General features: G+C 36.6%; 1 pseudogene; it reads left to right on the plus strand.

Annotated features, from left to right (window-relative positions):
• Positions 1–975: 975 nt before the first annotated feature.
• LOC136702699 (desmoglein-2.1-like) lies at positions 976–13410 on the plus strand (annotated as a pseudogene).
• The last annotated feature ends 209 nt before the right edge of the window (positions 13411–13619 follow it).

The following is a 13619-nucleotide window of genomic DNA, read 5'->3' on the forward strand; positions in this document are numbered from 1 at the left end:
GATAAATCAGGAGAGAGCAATACGCCTTTGCAAATGGTTCTAAGCAGAAATTGTAGAATACCTCATAAGTTCATTTTAAAGGTGCAAAACTATGTTACGGTAGTCCATCAGGTGAACAGAAGGCATTGAAAGCCTGGTATTGTGACACGTTTCAGCTTTTCTGAGCACTTCCGCAGACATTCATTTACATTTACTTTTATCAGACAATCTTATCTAAAGCGACTTACACAGTCAATGAATGTCCAAATCTTTGCAGGTGATGACATTTTACTTTGGGCATATTAAGTTTAGATTACAGGTGCTGGTCATAAAATTAGAATATCACGAAAAAGATTTATTTCAGTAATTCCATTCAAAAATTGAAACTTGTATATTATACTCATTACACACAGACGGATATATTTCAAGTGTTTATTTCTTTTAATTTGATGATTATAACTGACAACTAATAAAAACCCCAAATGCAGTCAGCTGGAGTCTGACAGCTGGCTTCAAGAGCCACCACACACAGACATATGCAAGACATGGGTTTCAGCTGTCGCATTCTTTGTGTCAAGCCACTCTTGAACAAGAGACAGTATTAGAAGCGTCTTGCTTCCACAAAAGGACTGGACTGTTGCAGAGTGGTTCAAAGTTATGTTCTCTGATTAAAGTTAATTTTGCATTTCCTTTGGAAATCAAGGTCCCAGAGTCTTGAAGAAGAGAGGAGAGGCACAGAATCCACATTGCTTGAGGTCCAGTGTAAAGTTTCCATAGTCAGTGATGGTTTGGTGTGACATGTCATCTGCTGGTGTTGGTCCACTGTGTTTTCTGAGGTCCAAGTTTTAGAGCACTTCATGCTTCCTGCTGCTGACTAAATTTATGGAGATGCAGATTTCACCTGCTCACTGTGCCAAAACTACCAGCACCTATTCTTAATTGGCCAGCAAACTTGCCTGACCTTAACCCCATCTATGGAGTATTGTGAAGAGGAAGATGTGCTACACCAGACCCAACAATGCAGAAGAACTGATGGCCACTATAAGAGCAACCTGGGCTCTCATAACCCCTGAGCAGAGCCACAGACTGATTGACTCCATGCCACAACGCATTGCAGCAGTAATTCAGGCAAAAGGAGCCCCAACTAAGTATTGAGTGCTATACATGCTCATACTTTTCAGTTGACCAGTGTTTCTAAAACTCCTTTTTTATACTGGTCTTAAGTGATATTTTAATTTTCTGAATTTGGGGTTTTCATTAGTTGTCAGTTCTAATCATCAAAATAAAAGAAATACATACTTGAAATATATCGACCTGTGTGTAATGAATGAGTATAATATTCGTTTCACTTTTTGAATGGAATTACTGAAATAAATCGACTTTTTCATTATATTCTAATTTTATGACTAGCACCTGTAAATAAGCTCAGTCTATTGTGCATAGGTTTGTTTTGAAGAATGATATCATTGTGATTGGAGAGGATTAGCCCATCTACTGCCCTTTTACTAGGGTTAGGAGTAACCTTGAGTTAACAGTGTAAACATGTACAAACCCCGTTTCCAAAAATGCAATAAAACTAAAAATCTATAATTTGATAAATGCCTTGAACGGTTATTCAACTGAAAAATGCACAAAGAAATAATTTTCTGTGGTTTTTTTTCCTGACCAACATAATTGTGTTTTGTAATCCTAAACAAATTTAGAATCTGATGCATGCACCACACTCCAAAAAAATGTTGGGACAAGGGCAAAAGCTAGAAACGAAACATTCACCAAAGACCCAACTCAAGCAAGCAAAAATTGTTCATAACTTTATGCTAAACTTGAATGAATTGTCAATCAGTTCAAACAGAGCATTTTTCATTGACTCAGGGGAAGTCTGCTACTGAATGTGTGTGACGGTTGAGTCCATATTATTTGATATTGTTTGAGCAGCTGTCGTGCTACTGTGTTGGACAGCCATATGGGCTCAAGAGCACTTTGGAATGTCATTGTCACTTATTAGTCTGCCACTACATTTAGAAATGCAACCTGAAAATGTGACCACAAGCTGTTAAGCAGCTTATGTTCTTGTATACAAAGATATTTGGGCAAAAATTACCACTTACAAAACTGCAACAATTAGTATCTTCATTTACCAATTATAAGAAAATGTGATGTGATAAATGTGCATCTGTCACAACCTTTTAAAAATGTGCAGACATCAGTTTACAAATTTGTTTAGATTTAACAAATAGTATAAAATTTGTCTTTGAAAACTCAGAAAATCTTTTCTTTGTCCTTTTGTCTGTTAAATGAAGTTCAAGTGAATTATCAAAATACAGGTTTCAGTTTTTATTGTATTATATGAAAGTGTCCCAACTTTTCTGGAAATGTAGATTGCTGTATCACAAATGTGCAGCACTCTTTATCATTTAGGATGTTCAAATGTACATTCTGTGCTTTGTAATGCTCATAAATAATAAGAACATAAAATGTAGTATTTTATATATTAGGGGTGGAAGTTTTTAAGAGAAAAGCTGTGTCATTCAATGCCAAAGAGTCTCGCTCTCACTAGCAGAGTAGCATGGCCCTCCCTCTGCCCTGTTCATGTTCAGCCATCCAGTGATGTCATGTTAGAAGTTTGAAAATAAGTAATGGTTGACTTCAAATGTCTTGGAGAAAGCAAGTGCCAGCCTTCACCTTTCCAGTATGGTAGCACTGTATGCCCATGGAGAGTGGGGAGATTTATTATTATTTTGGGTTTACAGTATTATCATGTTGTTTTGTCGGGAATAATACCATGCTCTGTTTTATTCTTTATTTTTTTGCTTGTTTTTGATAGCAACATCTGACAAATACAAGAACAAGTAAACTCGGTAAACAGAACTGTTTATCTTGTCGCTGTTGGGATTTTGTACCTAAATATGTGTCTTTTTTATTATTATTGTTATGTAATCTGTAAATGTGTTAACATTTCATACTGAACAAACCCACAGAAATGATCAGAATGTACTTGGCAATAGTCTTGTTCTGTTAATTTCCATTCAATATTATGAAAGATTTTCCCTTCTCCTGTAAAGTTAGAGACAGAATGTTTTGTTCCAACAGTGATGTTACTGATGTTTGTGTGTGTGTCACCATTTTAAATTCATTTGCAAACATCTACCTTGTAACGGAACCTTTTCTAAAAATTTCTAAAATGCTGATACGTGGAACGCAAGCTTTTCAAACTTTCTTGTGGAGGGTTATTTTTAGTACAAATGCTGTTCTTTTGGAAATATTCTGTGTATTGATTTTCCTGTCAGAGGTTTTCCGCTTGTGGGGTTCAAACAATCATTTTTTGGTCTCATAAACACTATAGCATGTTCATATTTTTATGATGTGTAATGAATAAATGTAAGACATAAGACGAAATTGATATGTGTCATTTCCTTTCACTTAAATCCTGTTCTTTCCCAGCTGTATTTTTTCTCCAGTGGACTGTGCTGTCAGCTGCCTTGTTCTAGCTCAGTGCTGATGGCAAATGTTTGTCTGGCCGTGCTCTTGGACATTATTGTGTTACCCACCCACACATTCCTGGGCTGTTTAATTCTGGGAAAAGCTGCTGCCAGGGCTAGGAGTCCTGGCAGGAAAGAATCTTGTGAAAGACTACTGTGTTTTTCCTTCTCTTGTACAGATGTAAAATTTTATCCTGACAGTAATCATATGCAGCTCTGGGGGCAAAGTAAATTTTCAGACAAGGTATAAAGTGAAACTGAGGCCTATGACTGATTTAAAGTAAAGTGCAGGCAGATGAAAGCCTTGCAGGTTAAGCCACATAACAGGTGTAATAGTTGCATTTGCCCTCATGATTGATTCATGTTGTGTATTTCTCAGTGCTGATTTCTTCTCTGATTAAAAAACCCCAAAACTATCATTTGTAAAATTAGGGCTATCAAATGTATTATTATTATTATTATTATTGTTGTTGTTGTTGTTGTATTATTTATTATTTTTTATTATTCATTCATTATCTGTAACCGCTTATCCAATTCAGGGTCGCGGTGGGTCCAGAGCCTACCTGGAATCATTGGGCGCAAGGCAAGAATACACCCTGGAGGGGGCGCCAGTCCTTCACAGGGCAACACAGACACACACACACATTCGCTCACACACTCACACCTACGGACACTTTTGAGTCGCCAATCCACCTACCATCTTGTGGTTTTGGACTGTGGGAGGAAACCGGAGCACCCGGAGGAAACACACGCAGACACAGGGAGAACACACCTACTTCTCACAGACAGTCACCGAGAGCGGGAATCGAACCCACAACCTCCAGGTCCCTGGAGCTGTGTGACTGCGACACTATCTGCTGCGCCACCGTGCCACCCTATTTTTTATTATTATTATTATTAATTATTATTATTATTTATTCCAGTTCTTAAGGGTGATTATTTAATTTTATTTTAACTCCCAGGAAGTTCAGAATGTGTTTAGAACTTTAACATGATGAATACACTGTTTGCACATGTGTATCATCAGTTTACCATGTCTACATGTTTAAGCTCCTCTAAAACAGCTTCTTATTCTGATGTTCAGCTGTTTTGTTAGATTGCTGATCACTGGGTTTATTAAGAAATTGCATTAATATTTTAGCAAGTTAACATCTTATTAAGGCGCCATTAAGGCATTAACTTTTGCCTGCTGTTCTCTTTGTGTTTGTTTCATAAACTGAGGAGGATGCCAAAAAGTAAGTCAACCCTGCAGATGAAATAAACTGCCTCATTCTAGCCCAGCCCAGAGACAGAGGTATGGCGTGTGGTCAGAACTTCATCAGAAAACACACACCTACACACCTACACACACACACACACACACACACACACACACACACACACACCTATAAAACGCCCCCCCCCACACACACACACACACACCTCACAAGAATGTTACACAAACATTTATCCATCATCAGCATTAAAATAAAAATTAAAAGGAAAGAAGATATCAAGTAGAGAAGAGCAGTGGTTCTGCACGTCTTCAGTAACCATGATTCCTCTCTGGCTTCGGAGGCTCTTTCTTCTCCTGATATTTTGCATGACTTTGGTGAGTGATATTACTTATTTGTAAATTGTTTATTGAACATGCTGTAATTAGAGTTTCCAGAGTGGTGTAAATGACTAGGTAATAGAACATACTACAAGAACATTCAAACTAATTGCAGTTCATTAAAATGAGTATGGGGCAATAACTCCTTAAAAATACCACCATGATATAAGTGAAATTGAAATAGCTCTTGAAACAAAATGTACATATTCATTTGTTCTACATGTTTAAAAATGATCTTTTTATAGATGTCATAGATTTGATAATAAAAAATATGAATATTATATACATTTTATTAAAAAAAAGATAATTGAGATATAAAAAAATGAAACGACATGCCGCAAATAAATAGGACAGAACCAAATTACAAATAAAGAAGTTCTTTGCCTGCTAAGTAATAAAGATATTTTGTAAAAGAAAGAAAAATATACAAAACCCAAGTTTTTAAAGTTTTGCTGTTTGCTATGAGTATTAATTATAATCCTCTCTTTTGTTTGAGTAGTAAGATTGTTCTTATATTCAACATGTTTGGCACTGAGCTCAGTCAGGAAATGAGGAATATCTTCTTAATGCCTCAGTCAGGATATGAGGGATATATAAGAAAGGGACAAAAACAACATAATATTTTCCATTGCTGGTGCAGTGATGTGAGCAGTTGTGTGAGCCATTGCTATGCAGCTGGTCCTGCTTTGAATTAAAGCCGAGGTTTAACAATAAAATTTTATCTTAGATCTGCAGGAACATTACACAGACACCGGCCCTGTTGGTGTAAGTGCATTTCCCCAGTTTAATTCAAGTTGTGGTAAAGTTTAATCCCTCTTAGATGACAATTTGTGACACAATTATCTAAATAAAAGTAAGATATCTTGTCTTGTAAAGGGGACAAAATATCAAAGTTATTGCACATTTCTGATCGCTGAATTACAAAAAAAACTATAATGTGCCATTACATTTGCACAGATATGGTTTATTTCTTTCCATTCAGTTAAATTAAGCAAACAAACAGCAATTGTGAATGAAAATCTGCAGGTGTCTGATTCATGAATAGGTTGTCAAATTATTCTTACAAAATCAGCATCTGTTTTTGAGATATAAGGTTTGGTTACAATACAAATACATTAATAATATTTGGTGGCAATAAAAATAAACTGTATTTTATGCATAACCAAGTGGAAAAATTAAATAAAAAAAGGTGGTCAAAATCAAAACTGAGGGTGAAGATCCTCTGTCAGTCCTCTGCTTTTTGCCCTTTTTAGTGAAAAAAATCTGAATTTATAAATATAAAAAAATAGATATAAATGTTTAACAGAAATTTCTCTAGTAATAAATCATAATTAAACCAAAGCTTACACACCACTATTCTCCTCACATGAGGAGACTTGGCAGGGCTGCAAAGTGTGTACTCATTTTTCTTCTAAATTAGTTGCAACCATTCTGCAATTCTTATCTTTTAGGGAATGCAAATGGCAGAAGGATCCAAGCGAAAAAAGCGGGAGTGGATACTTCCTCCTACAAAACTCATTGAGAATGTTGACTACACAAGAAAGGAATTCATAGCCAGAGTAAGAAATTCTGAATATGTTTAGCTGGAACCTGGGAGGGTATATTTCACACATAGCTGTGTTACTCTAAGGCTTATTTATGCAGAGGTCTGGGCCTGAGAAAAATGTTCTGAAGTCCTGAGAGGTGAATTTGAGTGACAGGTTGTCTAATCTGCATATTTCATCCTGTGGGCATCAGACAGTTAAAAAAAAACCCTACCTCCTTGTTTCTGATGAAGGACAAACACAAACATTGCAGCAACAGATGTAGCACTGTCTCTGACTTTAGATCTACAAAGTGGGCCAATGAGGTAGGTGTGTCTAACAGAGTGGACAGTGAGTGGACATTTGGTGTTCCTGACTCTTGAAGGACAGAGTGAAATAGGGTAAACAAAGCATGCAGAGCAATAGATGGACTACAGTCTGTAACTGTAGAACTACAAAGTTCTCCTCTGTGGTCGGTGGAGCAGAAATAATGGATAGTGACTGTAGAAACAAGGAGGAGGGAATAATCATCTGATATGATTATGTCTACTGGTGAGTTAAGGAATCTATTTTTAAAACTTTTGAGTTTAACACTTGATATTTTTTGCAGGGTTAATCTTATTCATTTACACTGATGACAGCACCTGTACTTGTTATTGGAAATATATCTTGGAAATGCTATCGTGGAAATGTAGTATTGTGTTTATTACCAGAATGATCCAAAAAGAGAAGAATAGTCCTGTACAAACTTAAGTTCCTCTGCTGATAAATGCTCTATATAAAGTTCTATATAAACACATGCTGTAATTGTAAAAGTTCGTCAGTAATTACATAGTTTTCTGAGCTGCCACTTTTGTATTTCTGCTTGTGTTTTTCCCCTTTGTCTTAAAACTTTATTTCAGGCGTGCACAACTCTAGTCCTGGAGGGCCGGTATCCAGCAAAGTTAGGTGATTGCTCTGCTCACACACATCTGATTCAACTCATCTGTTAATTGCCAGGTTTAAGGGGTGTGTTTAAGTAGAGCAATCACCAAACTTTGCTGGATACCGGCCATTCTGGACTGGAGTTGTGCACCCCTGTTTTATTTTATTTGTTTGTTTGCGTACTAATTCATTAATTGCTTTTCAGATCTGGTCTGATAAGCACATAGAAGGCAGTCTGGTGGAGTACAGTCTTATAGGCATTGGTGCTGACAAAGAACCATATCACCTCTTTCTTGTCAACCCTCAAAATGGCTTTATCAGAATCACAGGTGTGCTGGACAGAGAGGATATCACAGTATAATGTGAGTTAAACAATGCAAACTAGTTACAGGATCAGCACACAACTGTATTTCACCATTGAAAAACAAATCTTAAATTAAATGTCATATTCATGATTTTAATAATACATTTTTAAAATAAAATCCTGAGGTTGTTTTAATGAAATTATTTAAAACTGTTTAAAAATATTTAAAACCCATAAGTGGTTCAGAAATAACGTAATTTAAGTACACAAGTGTAAACAAACAAGAGAACAGTGTTTCCCTCAGAATTATAGAGGTTGCCTTTGAATCTTGGAAAATAAGCATTCTAAATTGTGTTTTAGTTAAAAGGAATAGCAAGATACAGAAATGGCAGTCTGGTAGAGGGAGAAGCTAATTTGAAAATTCAAGTTGAAGATCAGAATGACAATCCACCAAAGTTTGGCTTATACAAAGGGACTGTGAAAGAATACAGCGATATAGGTAGGTGATTTCCAAAATCTGTATTCATTCAAATTTACACAAAAAAACAAGATGGAGACATAATCCATTTCTGCATTGGCGAGTAAAATTTCAATCACTGACCTTACTGGGCCACCAACTTTAACTTTGATCAATTAAAAGTCTTGTCCCTCATAATAGGATCTGTTCCTGAAATCCATAATATGCGTGAAAGTAAGAACTACTTCAATAAAGTTGCAAGCTTTCAAATCTTCCTAACAACATTGCAGGAACTCCTGTTATGAGGATAACCGCTGATGATGCAGATGATCCAGAAACAATCAATACAAAAATTGCTTACAGCATAGTGAAGCAAATACCAGAGGGAACTGGTCCCATGTTCTTCATGAACAGAGACACTGGGGTAATCTACGTTAAAGAGCACACCCTGGACAGAGAGGTAACTAGTACAAAAATACACTACATTATAAATAATATAGTGTGGTGCCATACTATAAAGAGAAAGTAACCAATAGAGACAAGATTGATGCTGAGTAGATTAGTGTGAAGTGTTGATTATTTTCTTTATGTGCACTTGGATATGTCTGTTTAATGTGTCTCACAATTCACTGCTGCTGAAAAGATGATTATCAGTAAAATCCATTCATCCATTCAAAGAAAAATATCAAAGAGCTCTTTGTTTCATACAGACACTCGACCACTACATTTTAATAGTGCAGGGTGTGGATATGGACGGAGCACCTGAAGGTAACACTGGGACTGGTACAGTGGAGATTAAAATTACAGACATCAATGACAATGTCCCCATACTTGAGAAAGATGAGGTAACACAATAATCTAATTTACCAAATAAAGCTACTAACAACTTAAAAAGGTATTTAATCCTTGTTGTTTATTCTCATATCAGTACACAGGAAGTGTTGATGAAGGTGCAGTAGATGTAGTTGTGATGAAAATATAAGCTCATGACAAAGACTTGGAGAACACTGAAAACTGGTTGGCTGTTTTTAAAATCACTGAGGGGAATGAGGATCAACTCTTTACCATAGAGACAGATCCTAAAACCAATGAAGGCATTCTAAAGCTGGTCAAGGTAAGCTTGCACAGGTTTAAAGGAACAAGAAGTAATTTTTCCATGAAAGATTTGCCTTTTTATTTTTCCTTTTTAAAATGAATTTACATTTGTCAATGAAATGTAAATGTAACACACAAGAAGAATCAAATTGCTTTTTAAGTCTATAAATGAAGCCGTTTATGCTCTATAGAGTAAGTTCCCCACATGGGGTCAGCCAAAATGACCATTGTAAAGAAAAGTTTACCAAGATAATATTCTACATACTTTATTACTTAGTGTCTTGTATTTCAGTTGTATCAGTTATGTTTTCTTACTTTTCTTATGCTTCTATTTTGCTCCTGAATATTGCCTTCCTGTATGAAGCCTGTGGACTATGAAAAAGTGAAAGAGCTGAATCTGGGCTTGGCCATTTCCAATGTAGCTCCTTTCATAAATGGGACTGCAAATTCCCTAAATTCAAGTGGAATTCTGGAAGGGACTGGAGTTGGAAGAGGTCTTGGGACTGGCACAGGAGCAGGGGAAGGAGCAGGTGGATGGGCAGAAGTAGGGGCAGAGGGAGGAACTGCAGTGGGGGCAGGAGGAGTGGTAAGAGGGACAGGGGGAAGTGCAGGAGTGAATCCTGGTGTTATAATGAGTCCCAAACCGGACAACACAACATTGGCTACAGGAGGGAAAAGATACTCAGTGAAAATAACTGTAAACAACTTACATAAAAGCTTAGCCTTCTTCCCACATGTAAAAATGTTCCCTGTATCAGAGGACCCAGGAAAACTTCATGTTCTTGAGATAATTGGTTCATTTCCTGCCATAGACGGTAATACTGGAAACTTTGCAGAAAAGGTCAGGTAAGTTCAGGCCCTTATTTAGTTAAAAGGCAAAACAAAACGACATGGAAAAATGTAACAGTGAATATGAATTATTTTACAAATGTAGATATGCAAAAGTATATGATCCAGACAACTGGCTTTCCATAAACAATGAGACATCAGAAATTAAACTCATGAAGATTCCAGATCGACAGTCAAAGTTTCTGATCAATGGAACCTACTATGCGAAGATCCTCTGCATGACTCAAGGAAAGTCTTACTTTAACACACAGAAAAGCACATCCACATCAGGTTCTGAAAAAAAAAAAATCAGGTTAAAGCAGCTCACAATACCATATGTCTTTTGTCCAGATTCTGAATTAAAAATATGTCTATTTTTAGATGTGCCACCAAAGACAGCTACAGGAACAATAGCTTTAACGGTGGAATACTTGAATGGTCACTGTCCTAAGCTGACAAGCAACTATGAGAGCATCTGTTCAGATGTTAAAATCATCAATGTGACTGCAGTTGATGAGGATATCTATCCAAATGGGGAGCCTTTCAAATTTGTGCTCACAGAGGAGAAGACTCGTAAAGAATGGGAAATAATTCCTGTAAATGGTAACAGAATCACACTTGTTCCAATTGTTTGGACTTGTATGTTTCCATTTATATTAAGAAGCTAAAAAGAAAACAGCTTTCCATATATGGACAAAATTCAATATATGTATACATGATATTTTATGCATTTATTTATTTCAAGGAACAATAGTGAGTTTCCAGGCAAAGGAGCTGCTGTGGCCAGGCTTATACGAGCTGAATGTGAAGATCTTTGACATGCAGGGTTTGAGCTGTGAAGACAAACAGAAGTTACAAGTGGAAGTTTGCAGCTGCGTGGAGAGTGACTCTTGTGATGTGGCACTCAGGGCAGCCAAACAGCACATGTCCTCAGTCAAACTGGGAGGTTCCGCCATAGTGTTGATACTGACTGGCCTAGCCTTGATCATGTGTGAGTAATATAAACATCATAACCCAATCAGTGTCTACTGGGTGCTCAATTTTTCATATACTAAATCCTAACTTACAATTCCCAGTATTTAATTCTGAAAACACACTCAAAGAGTTTCAACCCCAAACTGACACTGTGTTCTCTCTTTTTGGTGTTTGCAGTGGTTCCCAATTACTTGTTGTCCTGCAAGTATGGAGCAGTGATCAAATTCAAAGAGCTGCCTTCTGGTGATGAACATCTTTGGCAGTAGCTGGTCATGCAGGCAGAAATGTAGCCATGATGTCCTCTACTCAAGCTCATGGTTCTCCATCAATCAAGGGTATGGTCCCAACTCACATTAATGGAGGGAGAACACAATCATGGAAATATCTACAAGAATATGTCCTTAAGGTAGAGATTCATGGAAATCAGTCATTTCTTTAAAGCTTTTGCTTAAATAATGACATTTATCATTAAATTTAATCTGTTTTTTTTTTTTTTTTACAGAAAGCAAGATGTATACCTGAGAATCTTTCTAAGGACACCCTGCAAGTGTACACATATGAGGGTCAAAATTCTACAGTAGGCTCATTGAGCTGCTGCAGTCTCCTTGAGTTAGACAATGACATGACATTTCTCAATGAACTGGGGGCAAAGTTCATGAATTTAGCAGAGATTTTCAATGCCTCAAATCCTAGTCCACCAACTCCCAAAGCTGAGAAATCTGTCAAGTCAATGGATACTACTATCAATAGTGACAGTTGTACCATGAGTACAGTTCAAATTCCAAACTCTACTCCACTTCTGTCACAACCAAGCAAAGTTGATAACAATGTCTTCAGTAACTCTGAGACTCTTTTCTCTAGTACTACCCAGACACTGATTGTGCAACAGCAGCATTTGTACTATTTTGTAGAGCATCGTTATGTACCAAGAACTGTGATTCTTGCTGAGAGACCTATATATGGTACATTAATCAGTGAGTCAGCAGACACTAGGGGGCTAATTCTCCAGGACAGCAATATAGCGGCCTTAGTTAGTCCAGTACAACAAGGAGTTTACCTGATTAAAGGGACTCCGATGCTCCAAGAAACCTCATAAAAACATCTTCTCAGATCCTTTCAGTCCTGAAAGCCCAACTTCCTCAACTGTCTGGGTTCTGGGAAGACAGAATCCTTTCCAATATCACAACGGTGGGCCAGAGGGTGGTACTACAGAATGGGGGCAATGGAATCCCTGCTGTGCTTTTTTGAAATCCCACAATTTGTGGTCACGTGTGTGCATGATTATCTTATTTTCATTGTATCATTATTGTGTTTTAAAATATAATTAATTCTGCCATTTTAATCTTCTTCTCAGTGTACCTGAATTGCAAGCTTTTTAATAGAATACAAGAGTTACTGCCATTTTCAGGTTCTACCTGTGGGGTAGTCGAGCGCTGGCTGTGTGGCAATTATCTCGAACAGTCTCAAAGTTTCCCTTCACACCAGAGAGGCATTCAAGTATGCAAGTTACATATTTTGTCTCACCATGAGCGATGTGTTTAAAAAGAAGCACCAGCAACACCCTGAAGTACATCAGACAGCACGTGAATACACATTTGTACATTCTTTTCTTCTTGTGCATTGTCTAGAGGCTAATTGTTGTGTGAGAAAGCTGATGTGCAGATAGAGAGCTGTAAAATGACAGTTGGCTCTTTTTTTCTAATTAACTGATATTGGGCTAAGCTCCTAGACATTTAAACTAGTAAAAGAAAATATAGTATTTGTTTATGTATTATAAGTTGACTGTTTAATGAGGTTATGCAGTGCCACTGGGCATGTTTAAGTTTGTCTTGTTTTTTTAAAGTTTAAAGCTGTTAGTTAGAAAATCTCTCGTTTTTGTCTCTGGTATTTTTGTATGGATGTACATCTTCAGCAATTTGATTGGCATATTAAATGTCCTGTTGTGTCCTGAGATATTTAGCTCATTGTAATATAGAAAACAAGTTAACTAGTAGCTAATGTTATTATCAGTCAGCTAAATAAAATGTGCCTAACTGGAACTGTAGCTTTTAGCTGCCTAATACAGATAGGAATGCATTCCGTTTATATTCTAATATGTGACAGATAAAACTAAAGAGATGTTCAGTTTAATGCATTTTATTTACTTTTGAATGTTTCTGGATTTATACCTAACTAAATATCTGTATATTTATATAATTTACACAGAATGTTGATTTATAATGAAAAAAGGGGGAAAATGAGATTTATTTCTAAAGAAAATTGTTTTAATTAAACTGAGACCAGAGAGTCGTTCGAGAAAGCAAGCTGTGTCTTTTGTCTCACTTTAACTCTGTTTTACAGAGAACATTATCTGCTCAGCAGAACTCAAGCCTGGGACCTGTAATCCTTTCAAAACTGTTTTTAAAAAAAGAAGACACAGATAATTTTGTGCCTGTATAAGATTAGATCATTTTATTCTCTG

This window comes from Hoplias malabaricus, chromosome 7 (genome assembly GCF_029633855.1).
Source record: "Hoplias malabaricus isolate fHopMal1 chromosome 7, fHopMal1.hap1, whole genome shotgun sequence".
In the NCBI taxonomy this organism is placed as follows: domain Eukaryota; kingdom Metazoa; phylum Chordata; class Actinopteri; order Characiformes; family Erythrinidae; genus Hoplias; species Hoplias malabaricus.